General features: G+C 43.1%; 1 protein-coding gene across 3 annotated transcripts in view; it reads left to right on the plus strand.

Annotated features, from left to right (window-relative positions):
- The first annotated feature begins 2,460 nt into the window (after nucleotides 1-2,460).
- Nucleotides 2,461-18,578, plus strand: part of NRG4 (neuregulin 4) — a 104,382-nt gene continuing 88,264 nt past the window's right edge. For all 3 annotated transcript variants that reach the window (XM_043984651.1, XM_043984653.1, XM_043984652.1), the window contains exon 1: nucleotides 2,461-2,591. The gene's annotated coding sequence lies outside the window, so the exon portion shown is untranslated. The remainder of the gene's footprint in view (nucleotides 2,592-18,578) is intronic.

An 18,578-nucleotide genomic window follows, 5' to 3' on the forward strand; every position in this document is an offset into this window, starting at 1 on the left:
AGTATCCAGGAGAGGGGTAGATAACGTCCCATGGATCAGCTAGGTAGGAAAAGATGAAGACCGAGAAGCAACCAGCAGATCTGGCCATTGTGCTACCATTGCTAACTTTGGAGAGAACTCTGTCCATAACTTTGGAAGCCAAACTGCAAGGGGTTGGGAAGTAAGAGAGGAAGTGGAGGCAGTGAGTGTAGACAGCCTTTACAAGGTGTTTGGCTGAGAAAGGGAAGAGAGATAAAGGAAGCTCCCTCGATGCGATGGTAGGGTCTAGTGAAGGATTTTTTGTTTGTTTTGATTTTTTTTTTTTTTAGGGATGGAGAGACTTGGATATGTTTGAAGTCAGCAGGGAAGGCAGCCACGGATGGGTTTGAATGTCCCCATTTTCCTTGCCCAGATCCTCATGGGGCATGCTAGTCACCCCTCAGAATGCTCCCTGGCTGCCAATTGATGAGAACGTACACATCTCGGTGGGACCTGCCAGATTTCACTTCTCTGGTACAGCCTCTGAGATTACAGGCTCCCCTCTACAATATGGAGAGTGGGAAAGGCAGCATAAGATCAGAGATTTCGAAGCTAGAAGTGACTTTGGAGGCCGTGTAGTCCAACCTCCTTATCTGACAGACAAGAAACAGCAGCCTAGAGAAATTAAGTGCTTTGCCCAAGGTCAGAAAGGGAGTGAGAGCAGCAGAATTTGAACCCAAGGTCTCCGACTCCAGCCTCACCTTGGCCCTGCTTTTTTGCCATTCAATGACAGTTCTATGAGCTATGCTCTGAAAATCTTATAAGAAAATGGTATAAAAATCCACAGGGGCATGCTCTGAGAGTTTCCAATTAGCATTCCAGGCTATTTCCCTTACCATCATTTGCAACCACGAAACTATGGAAAAGAGAGAGAACTGTGTTGTTGTTTTTAAAGGATAAGCAGTTGCTGACATTCCTCTCCTCCTCCCAAACCTTCCAAACTGTTGCTTGTATGTAGCATCAGGAAAATGAGGAAGCCAGGGCCTTATAAAGAAGACTATAGGGCTGTTCAATGTGACATCATTGATATACTGGGATCCAGTGCAAGGAGAACTTCAATGCCATTATCCCAGAGGATCCCCAACCAGATGGATTTCATTCAAGAGAACGCTGCCCAGCCCTGCTACCGGGGCAGGTCCCGGGAATCCCCTCAGTCTCTCTAAGGTGGGCAGGGATGAGCTGGATTACAGAATCTGGGGTTGGATTTCCAACAGGTGGAATCTTAGTCATCGCCAGGATGCAAAACCCTCTAATGAGTTTCTGAGTATTTATTTCCCCACAGAAAGTCTCAATGATTTTGTTCAAGGCCTCTCCTAAGCCAAAATGGAAAACAATTTTTCTAGGTCGAAGGTTCCTTGACATACCCGAGATTGGGGAGAAACATTTGTCTTTGCCTACACCTGGAAACTGAATTGGACTCGGGCCTGACTGGGGGGAAGCCCTCCATCCTTCACTCCCACACACATATCGCAATAGCGGGTCATAGTATTTCTGTCGCTTTCCCATTTCTCAAACAAAAAGGGGAAGTGGTCATCACAGACCCGATCTCAGAACCAAACCAAACCGCAGATCCCAAGTACAGGGGATTTCAACTTCACCACCACATTTGAGGATAGAAAACACGAGCCCATCTGCTGCTGGGGCTGCTGCTACTGTTGGGAGGATGCACCGCAATGGGATTTCCCAAAGCCCCCCTCCTCCTCTCCCCCACTCTACTTTGCATGTTTTATTAATAAATGCAAGATGGCACAGGGTGGCAAATAATGGAAGGGAAGGCATCTGCAGCTGGACCCCGAGCACAACCGATGCAAAGAAAGAAAGATGCAGGCGAGAAAGAGCAGGTGCCCAGCCGGCCGGCTGGCCGCCCGAGTGGATGCCCTGAGCGCTGCCTCAACCCCCCACCCCCAGCTCCCCACCCGGCCCCGCAGAGATGAAGGTCAGCGCTAAGAGCCCACCACTGCCCTGCACGCTCCTTGCCCACCCTCACCGCCCCCTGGCCAAGGGGCCCGGGCCGGGCGGGCAGGGAAGCCCGGGACGCCCAGGGCTTGCGGCCGGGTTTAAAGGGACAGACATACCTGCTGCTGATAGAGATGCTGAGGCAATTGAGGATGCTGGGGGATGCTGAAGCTGGGGATGCTGGCCAGGGTGCTGGTTCTCCAGCCCGGGTCTGCAGCGATGACAACGACAGCCAGCCAGCAGCGGCTCGGGCTCGGGCTCCCGGGGCTCCCCTCTCCCCCGCCCCCCTCCCCCCGGGGGCACTCGTCCCTCCGCCCACTTCGCGCGTGGCACAGGCACGCTCGCAAGCTCGCTCCTCCACGGGGCCGCGCCGGGAGGGCTCGGGGGCGCGCGCGCGGGGGGAGGGGCTCGGGTGGGCGCGGGCACAGCGGTGGCGGGGGAGGGGGCGCCCGGGCCCGGCTGGACAGTGGAGCGTGGGCGGGGGGAGGGCACATCACGTGCTGGGGAGGCCTCTGACGTGTAACGACGATGAGAATCACATTAATAAGAAGAGCAGCAGGGACCCAAGGCAGGCCCCCTGCCTATTTCACAGATGAGAACACTGAGGTTCGGAGGGGGTAAGTGTGACTTCATAACGACTCGCTTTTTCTATAGCTCGTTAAGCGTTCCAGAGCGCTTCCTTCCAAACCCCCTGTGAGACAGAGAGTATAAATAGTATGATCCGTTTTTAACAAATAAAGAAACTGAGGCTCAGAGAGGAGAATTGACCTAACAACGACTTACAATTCTATAGCTCTCGGGGGTTTCCTCGGAACCAATCCTCTATAGCCGCCAAGGTTGTCCGGTGGCCGTACACCTCCTATAGCCAATGGAGATTTAAGCTTCCATTTTGATGCTCTAGGGAAGCCTATGTGCCCAGCAGAGTAGAAATACGTAGACGGAAACCCTAGGCCAGTCTGTGAAGTGGGCGTTTGGTGTTTTCTCACCCTCCCTTTCTGCATCTTTCCCTTCGTGACCTAATCAGAGGTTGGGAACTGCCCCTACCCCACGGTCGTCTCTCTGAACAGAATCTGGGCTCTGTTCCTCTTTATGAAGTTCCAGTCTTTTTCTTGTCTTGTCTTGTCTTTCTTTTCTTTTCTTTTCTTTTTTGGAGGTTGGGGGTGGGGAAAGGAAGGCTGGAAAGTCCTAGTGTGAAAATTCCTTCCTCTGATGTAGATCAGCAGCTCCTGACTAAGATCCTTAGAGATCAGCCAGCTGGTATATATCACAAGGCGGCACTTGTACTCCAGTCTAACTAATATGCCAGGCTTCCTCCCTGTTTTGTTGTTGTTCAGTTGGGTCCCACTCTTTGGGATCCCATTTGGGGTTTTCTTGGCAAAGATATTGGAATGGTTTGCCATTTCCTTCTCTGGCTTATTTTACAGATGAGGAAACTGAGGCAAACAGGGTTAAGTGACTTGCCCAGAGTCACACAGCTAGTAAGTGTTTGAACTCAGGAAGATGAGTCTTCCTGACTCCAGGCCTGGTGGTCGCTCTATCCAGTGCATCACTTTGCTGCCCCAGGGTTTCTCACTTAGCAGTCATAAGACTGAACAGGCATTTATTAAGCACTTCTTTTTTGTTTCCAATCTTTAAAGTATTTTATTTTTTTTCCAGTTGCATGTAAAGATAGTTTTCAATATTTGTTTTTATAACATTTTGAGTTCCAAATTTTTCTCCCTCCCTTGCTTCTCCCCTCCCCAAGACAGAAAGAAATCTGACATAGGTTATGTATGTACAACCTCATTAAACATGTTTCTGCATTAGTCATGTCGTTAAAGAAGAATCAGAACAAAAGTGAAAAACCTCAAAAAAGAAGAAAAAAAAAGTAGAAATGGTTCAATCTGTATTCAGATTCCACAGTTCTTTTTTCTGGACGTGGAGAGCACTTTCAATCACGAGTTCTTTGGAGTTGTCTTGGATCATTGTATTGCTGAGAAGAGCTAAGTCTATCATAGTTGATCATTGCACAATGTTGCTGTTACTGTGTACAGTGTCCTCCTGATGCTGCTCACGTCACTCAGCATCAGTCCACTTAAGTCTTTCCAAGTTTTCTGAAATCTGCCTGCTCATTTCTTATAGCACAATAGTATTCCATTACATTCATATACCACAACTTGTTCAGCCATTCCCCAATTGATGGTCATCTCCTTAATTTCCAATTCTTTGTCACCACAAAGAGAGCTGCTATAAATATTTTTGTACATGTAGGTCCTTTTCCCTTTTTTACGATCACTTTGGGATACAGACCTAGTAGTGGTATTACTGGGTCAGAGGTTAAGCACTTCTTAATGCCAAGAATTTAGGCTTTGGAGATTCAAAGAGAAAATTCCCTTGCCCTCCAGGAGTTTACAATCTACACTCTTACAGATTGGGAATACCTAATATATACAGAGTAATTGAGTTCAGGGAGTGGGTAGGAGAACTATCAATTAACAAGGGAATCAGGAAAGACTTCTTGTAGGATGTTGGATTTGAGCTGATGTTTGAAGGGAGTTAGGCACTAAAAGACCCATAGTTGAACAAGTTATGAGTCTCTGATGGTTGAATTTAAGCATCAATTTCAAGATGTAGGGATGTCCAATGCACAAAGGAACACTTATAACAAGTAATAATGAGCAACATTTTCGTAGTGCTATGAGTACCACAGGTGTCGTCCCCGCTTTTTCAGAAAAAGAAAAAGATGGGAGCAGCTAGGTGGTGCAGTGGATAAAGCACCTGCCCTAGATTCAGAAGGACCTGAGTTCAAATCCAGCCTCAAACACTTGACACTCACTAGCTGTGTGACCCTGGGCAAGCCTCTTAACACTCATTGCACTGCAAAAAAAGAAAAAGAAAAAAGAAAAGAAAAAGGAACCAGATACTGAGAGAGGTGGGGGACTTGTTCAGGGACACACAGCTAGTAAGTGTTAAAAGAAGGAATGGAATTTAATTTCTAACTTTTTTACTTCAAGTCCAGTGGGCTCCCCCCTACCCCACACTGCCTCTCACTTTATTACATGTACCAATTTTGAATCAATGAGTGGTAATCATTTATTTATTTACGTATTTATTTTTGTTTTGTTTTGTTTTTGGTTTGGGCAATAAAGGTTAAGTGACTTGCCCAGGGTCACACAGCTAGTAAGGTGTCAAGTTTCTGAGGCCATATTTGAACTCAGGTACTTCTGAATCCAGGACCAGTGTTTTATCCACTGCACCACCTAGAGCCCCAGTAATCATTTATTAAAAGCTTACTATGTACAAAACAGTGTGATAAATTCTAGGGATACAAACAGAAAAACAAGACAATTCCTAATTTCAAGGTGCTCACATTTAAAAATAGGTTTTTTCCTGCAAGTCAGATGGAAAGGCCCAAAGCAGATGATAATGTACCTTTAAATGTGTTGTTTCCGTTGAAAAAACCCACCAGTTTCTGATGTTCAGCAACAACATTTATTAAATGCCTCCAGTGTGCCAGGCATTGTATTGTGGTCTATACCAGCGGTCCTCGGTCTGTGTGGGGGATGGTGTGTGCAGGGAGCTAGAATACTGCTCTATGAATAGTTTGATTAAAACAAACTCCCCATATCTTCCTGTTGGCACGAGAAGCAGCGTAAGATAGACGAATGCTTAAGGGCTCTGGGATCAGAGGACCTGGGTTCAAATCCCAGCTTTTTGAAGTGGAGCAAATTCCTTCTCCTCCCTGGGCCTTAGTTTCTTCTCTCTAAAATAAGAGGGCTGGATTCGGTGACCTCTAGGTTTCCTGCAGTTCCGAATCTCTGATCCTAGTTGGAGGCTAACCTGAGTGGGGTAAGGATGTCCTGGAATCTGCCGAGGGAGGGGGATTGGTATCACATCCATTCACTTTGATATCGCTGTAGTCCTCTGTTTGGACTGAAGGGAAATCCCGTTTTTCCCAGGAACCACCTTGCAAAGATGAAATTGAAAATTGCAAAAATGCGGGGAATACAGTTCGTGTGGATTGCAGTCAGGACAGTTCATCCAATCAGAGGATTGGTTTCTTTCGCCTGCCTTTTAAAGGATGGTACTTTTTAATATCATGGAGATTTTAGGTACAACGATTACATAGAGGGGGCTTAAAGACTCAACAGGATGAAGACAGAGCATTTATTAAGCGCTCGTTGTATACTGGACACTGTCCTTGGGTGAAAGTCCTCAGAGGTGTATAATGTGTGGAGTATGGAGCAGCTGGTGGTATCAGACTCCACAGCACACATTGCCACCCCACCCTCCCCATCTCCCATTAAAATCCTCCCCACCCCCACCACTTTCCTAAAGGTGTGGAATGCTATCCAAGAGCCCCCACACTGGGGGAGAGGGGGATGAGCATCAACAGTGAAGAGTCTCACTCTCAGATACCCCAGTCCCCTCAATCCAGAAGCAACGCAGACCCCAAATACACACAACAACAACCACCACCACCACCATCATCACTTTGCAGCCAGACTCCAAATTTAGCCTTGGAAGCAATGCAGCTGGTCCAGAGGAGCAAAAATCACCTCTTTAGCCCTGGTGTAGGGCTATAAATAGTCCAGGTGCTGCCTCAACAGGCAGCAGGTGACTGATTCCAAAGCGTCCTAGTGGGTGAATGAGATAAAGCCACAGGGTAATGTAAATTAAAAAAAAAAAAAAGGAACGCAATAATGCCTGGATTCAGGCTTTAGGTTCTCTGCTCTTCTTCCACTGGTCAGGATCCTAGTGTGGCTGCTCCGGGTCTAGTCTCCCAAACGGAAAAGTCCTTTGTTGGTGAGGTTGTTTTCTTCTTAAATTGTTATGAGCACTGACTTTTCCCATGCTTATTTAATAAGAGAATCCATGCATGTGTGCTAGCTGCAAGATTAGGGGACGGCAGATGAGAGATTATGTTTGTCTGCATCCTGTCTTGAAAAGATTACACCATCAAAGCTAAAGAATACCCATTTTCTAGGGGGTAAACTCTTGGTGTAAATAGAATAAATGAATCTGGTGAAACCTGACGGGTGAAAGCTAAAATAACATTTAAAACCTGCATGAAACTGATTGAAATAAGCTATTTTTAACTCTTTTCATGATGTGCTTATATTGCTGGGGGCTCTCCAAACAGTAAATTATGAGGGTTGGTGAATTGTAGTGAATACGGAGCTGGCCTGGCAGCTGGGAGGACCTGAGTTCAAGTCCTACCAATAACAATAAGATTAGTTCAAGTGAAAGCACTGTGATAAATGCTTTATAATTATTCTCTCATTTGTTTCTCACAACCACACTTGGAGCTTGGTGCGGTTATACAGGTACCATTTTACAGATAGGAAAATGGAGGCAGACAGTCACTTCCACAGATGGTGTCTGAGGTCATATTTGAACTCATGACTTGAGGGGCAGCTAGGTGCCACAGTGAATACAGTGTAGGTCCTGGAGTCAGGAAGAATACTCTTCCTCAGATACTTACTAGCTGTGTAACCCTGGGCAAGTCATTTAACTTTGTCTGCCTCAGTTTCCTTATCTGTAAAATGATCTAGAAAAGGAAAGGCAAACCACTCTAGTATCTTCACCAACAAAACCCAAATGAGATCATGGAGAGTCCGCCGTGACTGAATACCAACGCCTTTCTGACTCTACACCACTTAATCTCTTAGTACTCTGGGCAATTCTCAAAGATTATAAAAGGGCAGACAAGGGGCATGATCTGCCTTAGTAGGTAGAGCAGGCTTCCTCCCCAGTGAGTTCCATCTGCCGGTGAAATCAGCTCCAACTCTTATCCTTACCCCTCTGAACAGGGAATTAGCATGAAATTTCATTGTTCGACGCCAGTCTGAGTTAAGGAAAAATTTGAAACCGAGACAATTAAAAAAAAAAAATGCCATTTTCTTAGGCGAGGTTATACACGTCTTTGCAATAATTGTATCGATTCAAATGTTCCTAAGGAGCAGTTTTATCGAACTTGCCTTAATGAATTTGTAATTAGAAGAAATCATTTTCATACAATAGCTGAGACACAAATGGAACTCAGGGAGCCCAGTTCCTTAGTCTCAATAAATATTTGTGGATTTGTTGGGCTAAAGTCCTTAAGAACAATTTATCTTCCTAAGTGGGTGAAAGTACTTCCTGCTCTCTTGTTTACACTCTAGTGGCAAATCCTTCAGCATTCATACAACAAACTCTTTTCTTTCTTTCTTTTTTGCAGGGCAGTGAGGGTTAAGTGACTTGCCCAGGGTCACACAGCTAGTAAGTGTCATGTGTCTGAGGACGGATTTGAACTCAGGTCCTCCTGAATCCAGGGCTGGTTCTCTATCCACTGTGCCACCTAGCTGCCCCCATATAACAAACTCTTATAGAGGGCCACTAGGCCCTAAGGGGAGGACATACAAAGGTGGAGATTTTTTCTTCCACTTGGGTCAAATTATCACAAATTCTGAATGATTTCCATAGGACTTTCCCTGCAGAGCCCCAGTGGATTCTCACTTCAGCCCTTTTAGGGAGGTGGTTATTGTGGTGATAGTTGTGGTGGTTGTGGTTGTTGATCCATTGTTTTCAAAGAGGACCAATGACATCACTGGTGATGTATTGAGTTGCATGTGAATTGAATTTAAGTGAGGGAGAGGGGTTTTTGTTTGTTTGTTTGTTTGTTTTTTAGTGAGGCAATTGGGGTTAAGTGACTTGCCCAGGGTCACACAGCTAGTAAGTGTTAAGTGTCTGAGGCTGGATTTGAACTCAGGTACTCCTGAATCCAGGGCCGTGCTTTATCCACTGCGCCACCTAGCTGCCCCAGGGAGAGTTTTACAGAGTCCTCATCCTCACTCTTTCCTCCAGAGTCATCTAAGTAAACTGGTGAGAGCAAAGACCACTGGAGATAGCCCAGGATGCACTGGATTGCCTTGGCGTCTTCCATGCCTGACCAAGTTCTCATGCAGTTGAGGAAAGGAAGACCCATGATTTGTACCTGGCCACACTACTGGTGTCAGAGGAAGGATACAAACCCAGCCCTTTCCTAAGGCAGAGTCCAACACTCTTTCCATCCCACCAGGCTTGCACTCATGTTCATCAAGAAAAGTAGGAGAAATCATGCTTCGAATGAAATCATCAGTGTGATTTCAGAATCTCAACTGTCACTAGACTATCTTCCAACCTAAAACAAACTTCTCCAGGAGGTTAGTAAAATACTAGTTTTACTCAGGCATATCTTTGGGAATATATTCATTAAAGAAAAAGAAAGCATGATTCCCGCCCCCCCCCTTTAAACAAACTAAAGAATGTTTAGGCATGAAGTGGATGGAAGATTGATACCTTTGAATATGCTGTCATTTCAAAATGAGGGAGAAGTAAATATTACCTACTTATGGCTTTGCTGTTGTTCAGGTCATTTTTTCAGTTTTGTCTAAGCTCTACCCCCATTTTGTGTTTTCTTTCTTTCTTTTTTTTGACAAAGATACTGGAGTGGTTTATCATTTCCTTCTCTAGCTCATTTTACAGATGAGGAAACTGAGGCTCACTTGGTTAAGTGACTTGCTCAGGGTCACACAGCTAGAAGTTCTGAGCCAGATTGAACGCAGGAAGTAGTCTTCCCGACTCCAGGTCCAGTACCCTATTGCAGGGGGGGGGGGGGGGGGGGGCATTGTGCCAATATGAACTATGAAAAGGCATAGAATTTTTGAGAAATCAATTCCTTTAGTAAAATAGTCAGGTAGATAGAAATATGCACAACAACAGCTTTTCAATGGGCAGTACTTTTTATATGGGGCATCGTGTAGTATAAAAGCTTTCAGCTTATTTTTTTTAATTTATCCGGCACGTAGAGACTTTTGGGACACCTCTTATACCAGAAGACTCCTGAGCTATTGTCTGGATCTTCTTTATCGGGCTTATCACCTTTTATAATCTGTTTAATTTCCTTCTCAAACCTTTTAACCAAGGGTTTACATATTTTAAAGAATCTCAGTTCAATTAAATTCAGCAATCATTTATTAAGCATTTACAATGTGTGTGTGTGTGTGTAAGGTATATTAGGGCTATAAAAGAAAAAATAACCAACCCTGCCCTCAAGGATCTTACATCCTACTGGGGAGGAGGGGAGGCAGTATAGCATTGCACACATGAAAAAATATATAAGATGCACATGCCTTATTACAAAAGTGTATCAAGGGGTAGTTAGGTGGCACAGTGGATAGAGCACCGGCCCTGGAGTCAGGAGGACCTGAGTTCAAATGTGACCTTAGACACTTAACACTTACTAGCTGTGTGACCCTGGGCAAGTCACTTAACCCCAATTGCCTCACCCCCCAAAAAATTAGAAAAATAAAATAAACAAAAGCATATCAAAAGGGAGAGGTCCCTTGGGGCAGGGGGCACATGAGCTGTCCTTGGAAGCAGCTGGGTGACTAGGGGAATAGAGCACCCCAACCTGGAGTCAGGAAGACCTGAATTCAAACCCAGCTTTAGACACTTCCTGGTAGTGTGACCCTGGGCAAGTCATGTAAACCTAACTTGCCTCAGTTTCCTCATCTGTAAAAGAGAGATAACAGTATCAACCTCCCAACGTTGTTTCGAGGATCAAATGAGATAACATCTGTAAAGCACTTAACCCAGTACCCAGCACATAGTACAGGCTTTATAAACGCTTATTTCCTCCCCCCTGCCTCAGAAGATTCTAAGGGTTAGAGGGGAAGAGCAAGTATATTCCAAACATTAGTGGTCTGCCTCTGCAAAGACACGGAAGTAGGAAGATGGAATATCAAATATAGCCAATCACTTGTAGACTAGGTTGATGGGAACCAATAAGGTGTGAAAGGGATTGTGGTGTGAAATAAGAAGGGAATGGTGGGAACCAGTTTGGAGTGGGCTTTAAATGCTGGGATGAGGATTTATTTTATTCTAGAGTTAATGGTTGGCTGCGGCTCAGTGTATGTGAGATGAGAGATGAGAATCTTCTGTTCCCTCATAGTTAATCTCCATTTCTCCAGTAACCCTTAGAGCGTGAACATCAGCTAGGGCTGGTTTTGATCCTAGGCTCCCCTCTTCATCATATCCATAAACGATTCATTCTGCTTGGGCTGATCCAACTAGCTGGACCACACTCTTCCCTTTGACATCCTTGGATCTTCTCTTGCTTCCTGGCCAAGAAATGGTTATAAGGTGGTATTATCAAACCCTCTAATATAATCATATTCTGTATGAAGCCCTTTCAAAAGTCGTTCTCCCTTAATTATTGTGGTGTGGGTTTTTTTTTTTCCACCAGTGAGTTGTTTTTACCTATTTTTGTTTTCTACTGAGGTGGATGTCCTGGTTCTTGCCTCTTTACTGATCCAATAGCTAAGCTAAGAGTAATGAAAAATAATTTGCATTCATTGTTTCCAGTAACAGACCATCTTAGATACATCTTCTTTCTGACAGTAGTCCTGCCTTCTTGTAAAGCTACCCTATGTGCCTTTCCGGATATAACTGTTTTAAAGAAACTGTCCTAATCTTATGGTGATTTAAAGAATTTTCTAGGGTAGAGTTTTTGTCTCTATGCAATTGTTTATCTTCCTTTTCCACTGTTTTTATAACCTAACCCCTGGGTAGGGAGTGAGACGTGACTTGATTCTCATTTGTAATCTGTAGAGGGGCGAGATGGTGTAGCCTCCCCTAAAAGGCTTGTTCGTACTTAGCCCAGCATGTTTGGGTGGCATCCTGTTACTTCTAAACTGAATGGGCTGGGCCTTATAGTTATAGGTGTGAGCCAAATAGAGTCGTTCTAAGCTTAACAGGAAAAGCAGCACCAGGTTTTTAAGAAGGGAAGGAAAATAAGCTCAGTAATACAACTTAAGCTTCTGGATTTAAAAAAAAAATCCCCCCAGGAATTCTTCTCAATTATAAATTCTTAATCCATTGGGTAAAATAAACATTCGTTTGGAATTTATGAACAGGTATCATTGGAAACATTTACATTCTTCCTCATTCTGGATCACAAAAATCGCTACACAAAATATTTTCTATTAAGTTTCCCTTTATGGGAGCAGTGCTTGCCATTAAAGTTTTTTAAAAATTGTGAGAAACACAAAGAGCTTTACTCTCTGCAGAAGAACTCTCACCTGCCAAAATATAATTTAAGTCGGTAAGTATTCTTTGCTTTTGCCTTTATAATTTGGGGAGACATAGGAGTAGCCCTATTTGGCATTAATCTTAGTCTAGTGTAACAAAGGATCTATAACCAGGAGGGTCTTCATTTTCCTCAGCCCTAGGGCTTAATTCTAATGTCATCAAATAATATAAACAATGAATGAATGAAAAGGCATTTGAAAACACATTCCCTCTGACATTTGCAGAGGAGTGGTAGCCAGGGAAGGGAGTTTTTGACTGAGAAGTCATAGGTATGATGAATGGAACCAAAGGGAACTTGATTTTTCTCTCAGCTCCAGGCATTTTCGCTGGCTGTCCCCCATGCCTTCCTCTGCTCTGACTACTGACCTCCCTGGCTTCCTTTTAGTTCAAACTAAATACCACATTCCACTGGAAGCCTTCTCTAACCGCTCTTGATTCCAGTACCTTCTCTCTTTTAATTATTTCTTATTTATCCCATATATGGCTTCCTTTGTATATATTTGTTTGCGTGTTTCAACCATTAGAATATAAGCTCCTTGAGGGAAGGTTCTGGGCTTTTTTTCCCCTCTCTTTGTATCCTCAGCACTTAGCACAGTGCCTAGTACATAGCAGGTGTTTCATGCATGTTTATGGATCCATTGAAGTACTGGATATGTTTGTTTGATTGTTGTTCTCAGAGCAAGAGATGGAAAGAGGAGATGGTGCAGATGTCGAGATGTCTAAGATGTTTGGGGAACTGGTAAAGTCACAGAACCTGAGCAAGCTGGATATAGTACATTAGATGAGTTTGCTCCTCAGTTTGTTTGCTCATCACTCACTCTTCAGTTGAGCTCAGCCTCAGGGCGGATTTCCAATGCTGAGTGATTGGGTTAACTCACCTGGAGAGGGAAGATGCTGTTCCAGGTTGAGATGGGGTGGTGCCAGGGTTCTGGAGTAGGCCAATGCCAAGTCAAATGACACGAAGTCCTAATACATCAGGGTGGATGGATGACTACACAATGACTACAATAAGTGGGAAGAATGGCAACAAAAATAGAAACTTGAATGCTGTGTAGTTATGAGGACCTCACTTGGCACAGAAGAAGAGCTATAAGAATGCACCCCATCCTTTCTTTGCAGGGGTAGGGGTTACAGGTCTAAAACCATGTATGATTGGCTTCCTCATCTGCCTTTTTCCTCCTTCGTCCTAAGGGATGTTTCTCTGGATGTGACAGAGGACAGAAGCATATTTGGAAATGAAGAAGACATAAAAACAAAAGATTATCAACAATTAAAAAAATTTGAATGTTGTTCTTGAGGTCGTGCTAGTGGTACTATTCCATATTATAACAACAGCAACAACAAAAAAGGCAGATATTTCTATGACATGCGAGAACCACAAAGTGCACTACTTAACACTGCAGAAAACGAGCCAGTTCTACAAGAAGGTAATGTCTAACTTTGGGTTTTGCCAAACCAAGCAACATGGAAATTTGGGAAGAATTTAGAAGAGGACTTCTTGTTGTTGGTCCTTCATTCTCAAAGAGGACCACAACAGTGGGTGATGTCATGACTTGCACAGAATTGGATTTAAGTGAGGGAGGGCTGTGTAAAGTCACCAACCTCACTCTCTCCTCCAGAGCCATCTGGGTTTAGTGGTATATATATTTACACACACACGCACATATATACATACATACATCAGGATGACTGGAGATGACCCCGGATGCTTTAAGGCAATCAGGATTAAGTGACTTGCCCAGGGTCACACAGCTGGTAAGTGTCTGAGGTGAGATTTGAACTCAGGTTCTCCCAACTTCAGGGCTCTATCCACTTTGCCCCTAGAAAAGGACTAACAAAGGCAGGAATAATCAATAGGACCTGGGATGAAATATTAAGGAACTGAGATTATCTGGTTTAGAAAAAAGAAGGCTGAAAGGCTATAGTAATGGCTTTCAAGTAGTTCAGTTGTACTTATACTGAAACTGGTCAACACCTCTGTTCCCACATTCAGAAGGGGAACTGAAGAAGAAGAAATGTATTTATATCACTTTTTTTTTTTTTTGCAGGGCAGTGGGGGTTAAGTGACTTGCCCAGGGTCACACAGCTAGTAAGTGTCAAGTGTCTGAAGCCAGATTTGAACTCAGGTACTCCTGAATCCAGGGCCTGTGCTTTATCCACTGCGCCACCTAGCCGCCCCCAGAAGAAATGTATTTAAATGGTAACCTGAGAGATTTCTATCAGAAAGATAGTATCAGTGTAAGTGATTTTCTTTGTAATTCTGAGTATTTTCTTTTAAGCATTTCTCATCCTGAGAAGGGATCTCTAGGCTTCACAAACGAACTGACCTAGGGGCCATGACATTTAAAAAAAAAGTGAAGAGCCTCTGTTCTAAAAGGTTCTCAAATTCTCTTGGCATCTCAAATATTCCAGTGGAATACTACAGCTACCCACTTGTCATCCCTTGCCCATCCCCTGTTACTGCCACCCCATCTTCTTTTTCTATCTTTTATTCCTGTACTTCTTAGAAGTTCCCCATTTCCTATATGTTACAGCTGGAGAATTGAAAGTTTAATCAGTCCATATTTATGGTCTCCTTATGAATGTGTTGCTGTGTAAGATACAGAAATATTAAAACATAATTCCTCTTCTCCAATTTACAATATAGTTGGGGATGGAGAAGCAAGTAGTGCAGAGTATTTGTATATAATTGGATGTTTAATGATGATTGCCTAAAGTATGGTATAAAGGTAGATGGGCAGTCCATGGAGTTCATTGTCGGGCATGTGCTAGGAGCAGACGAGAGCAGATAATGTACAATACACAGGTTTTGAATAAGGGGAGAGGGTTGGGCTGGCTCACATTTAGAAAGCTACACAGAACTTTTGATTGCTGCTTCAAACCCTGGTGCCAGAAGGTAGAAGGATTGCTATGTGAATCAGAATTTGTTAATAATAGAACAAGAATTCCATCAAAGGAAAAGGGATGATCCAAGGAATATCAAGAATGGGACAGATGAGGCAGTCATTGGGAGGAGATTGTGGGGAGAATAGCAGAAGAAAGACATTTTCACTTAGGCAGGTATTAGGCTTTCCCAAAAGAGTTGTTGTTGTTCAGTTGTGTCTGACTCTTTGTGACCCCATTTGCGGTATTCTCAGCGGAGATACTGGAGTGGTTTGCCATTTCCTTCTGGAACTCATTTTTCATTTGAGGAACTGAGGCAAACAGGATTAGGTGACTAGCCCAGGGTTATACAGCTAGTAAGTGTCTGAGGCCAGGTTTGAACTTATGAACATGAATCTTCCTGATTCCAAGTCTAGTGTTCTGTCCACTGTGCCACCAGGCTGCCTTTCTAAAAGAGAATTTAGCCATAAAATCTCAACATTTATTAATAAAGTATGCAAAAACCAATGTTAAAAGTACCATTTTACTCACTAGGATTTTCTAATTTCATCCCCAAAGAAAATGCCTTACCTCTGGTTTTCCTAACTATGAACCTAAGTATATGGATACTAGCTAGCTAGCTGCTTTCTGAGTATGTGTTCCTAAATCAACAAGAATGGTTCGATACAATGGGGTCTAAATGGAAAAAGCTGAGGTCTAGAAGGCAGGAGATCTTGACTCTCACTTTGTTCTGACATTCTCTAATTTTGTGACCTTGGATAAGTCATTTAATCTTGTCTCATCTATAAAATAAGAATACTTCATATCCTATCCACCTTATAGGCTCACTGCAAAGATGGGACTTTGATACTTAGGGGAATCTAATTGAGTCTATTTGGGTGCTCTTCCCATGCCTTCTCCTGCTGTACCATTCTTATTTATGTTTTCCTATAAATCCTACACCTGAGATCGGCCAATGCTGGACAAGTCCTTTTTCTTGTGTTTTCAGCGTCTCAGGAGGATCAGTTTATCACTTGAGCTGTCTGTCTTCTTGTAGTTACATATTCTTGGCACATTACCAACCTGTCTCCTCCAATCATCTACCTCCTTGCATCAAAGTTTTACTTACCTTGTACCTTTGCGTCCCCCTTTGGATCACTCGTAATTTAATTCTTCCAAGTTCATGGTGTTCTATGATTCACAGTCATTTAACATCACAGGGGGAATGTTGGTGTTTAAGAGATGAGCTTTCTCAGCACTGAACTGGGCAGGATTGTTAGAAGCTTTATGCAGTTTTGCCAAGGCAGGCCAGCCAGATCTCCTCCTACAGTATTCTATTTTTTTGGTCTAGAGCCTTTAGGGGCAAAATCAGCCCAACCTAGGGTAAGTTGGTGTTCCTAAGGTTCCTACTTTCCTATACAAGAATATGCTCATAAATGTTTTAAGACCCGAGTTCCCCCACCCTCAATATATACCTGTTTAATCTGCATACATTTAACTTGCATTACGAACACTTTCCCTATCACTTTCTTGAGTCTACACAATCAACAAGACAATAAATCAATCCCTGATTTTTAGCGTTTGCCAATTTTTGAGGTATAAATGCTCATAGTAAACATTTAACAATCAGCTCTTGTGAACTAGAACAAATCGGCTCCAGCACACTGGTTGCTCTATGGAGAATGTTTCTGCCCTTGTGTTGCCATCCTGGCAAATGTGGAGATGGAGTAGAGAATCACACAGTAAATTGTATTTTTAAAAACATTGTAAGTAATTTATTTTTATGACTCCCAAGTGTCCATTTACTTCCAATCTTGATTTTGAATCACTACAATGACCTAAGCTATGCCTGGCTCAGAATAAAAATGAACTTATTTAGTATGATTGGGATATGCACAAATAAGAGGTCAAAAACAGGAAGGAAAGGACGTGTGGTGAGGTGATCTCATGATCCTCTTATCTGAACAGACAAAAGATTATTGAACCCCACCCCCACAATTACCCCCCTCCCCAACACATACACAGAATTTGTTGTAAAAAGGCATAAAACACCAAAGAAAGAAGTAGGAACAGGGAAAAGAAAGAAAGGGATTTAAGAAGGAGGGCAGATTTGAAGAGTGAATAATCACAAGTAGAACAAATGTCAGCTTCAGAGAGCCAATTGTAAAATGGACACAAAAGCCTAGTAGTATCAGAGTTCTAACTATATTACAAGGCAGTAATCATCAAAACATTTGGTTTAAAAAATAGAAAATTTGATCGGTAGAACAGATTAAGAACACAAAAGCAATTGAACACATTAGCATTGTGTTTGATAAACTTAATGGCTTCAGCTACTGTGGTAAGGACTCACTATTAGACAAAAACTGTGGAGAGAATTAGAAAGCAGTCTGGCAGAAATTGGGTTCAGACCAACATGTCACACCATATGCATACTTGTAATGATAGAAAAAGAAGAACTGTTTTTTAAAAAGAGAATTAACAAAACATTTTTAAAACACACAGAAGAAAACAGAAGGGAGTTCAGGAGACAAAAACAAGCAGGGCAGTATTGGAAATACTATGTTAAAATTTACATATACTTAAAGTAACAATTAGCTAGCATAATAGCCTTTCATAGGATAGTATACAAAACTCTTTTTCTGTCCTTTTTAGGGGGAAATATTCATTTTGTAGGTGTTTGTCAGGTTCAGAATAATACAAAAGAAAATTTAAATTAAGACAAAAATAACAGAAATCTGTCATTTCTACTTTGAACCTTTATTGCTTAAAGGAACAATATAAATTTCAAAGGATGAGGAACAAAAGAAACATCTTTCCTTTGGAGAATTTAGAATGAATAATGAAGTAGCTTTTTCTCCACCGAAGTCCTTCTTTCACAATCCATTGTGACCCTGAAAATCGGACGTCTCTGCCAGAGAGTCTGAGGAATTTCATTCTGTATCAGTGCAGGGAATAATCACACCTGGGGTGGTTGCTCCAGTGAGGGTGGGGAGGGAATTGGGATGGAGGAGACAACCTTTCTAAGAACATAACTAGTAAGCTGAAGGTGATGAACAAGTTGGGGGAAGTGGGAGAAAGATCCCTGCCCAAGTGCCACACTCCCAAATTACATTAAGGGCTAGAGAAGAAAATGCCAGTGGACTGAGAATAGAAGTAGAATTCAATAGCAAGACAAAGAAGAAGACAGTTACATAGATATTAGGGAGTGCACATGAATACCCTGGTCATCAAGTACCAGGATTCATTGGAAGAAGCTCTTTAACTTGTATCACCTCTTGCCTAGATGATTGCAACATCCTCCCAGGGTGTCGTTATGCATGTTGAAGATGCTCGGGGGCTGCTTCTGGAAGCCTAGAGGACGGGGCATGCATGGACATTCTGTGTTGGCTTCCCAGGTGGTTGGAGGAAGCCATTTCCATTGGCTGGGCAGCTAGAACTGTCAGCATCTTAAAAGGCTCTGAGTTGGCATCGTTGTTTAGGGCTGCAAGGTGGCTTCTTCATGAAGAGCCTGTGAACACATAAAGTGCAGGAAGTGGAATCTCCAACCCTGGGAGTTTCAAAGGCCAAGGAGTACAGGCTACAGCTAGCCCAGGTGTTGTAGCCAGCCCAGCACTGAGGCCTTAAATAACAAGGGGTCATCTGGAGTT

The sequence above is a fragment of the Dromiciops gliroides genome, chromosome 2 (genome assembly GCF_019393635.1).
Source record: "Dromiciops gliroides isolate mDroGli1 chromosome 2, mDroGli1.pri, whole genome shotgun sequence".
Taxonomy (NCBI): Eukaryota; Metazoa; Chordata; class Mammalia; order Microbiotheria; family Microbiotheriidae; genus Dromiciops; species Dromiciops gliroides.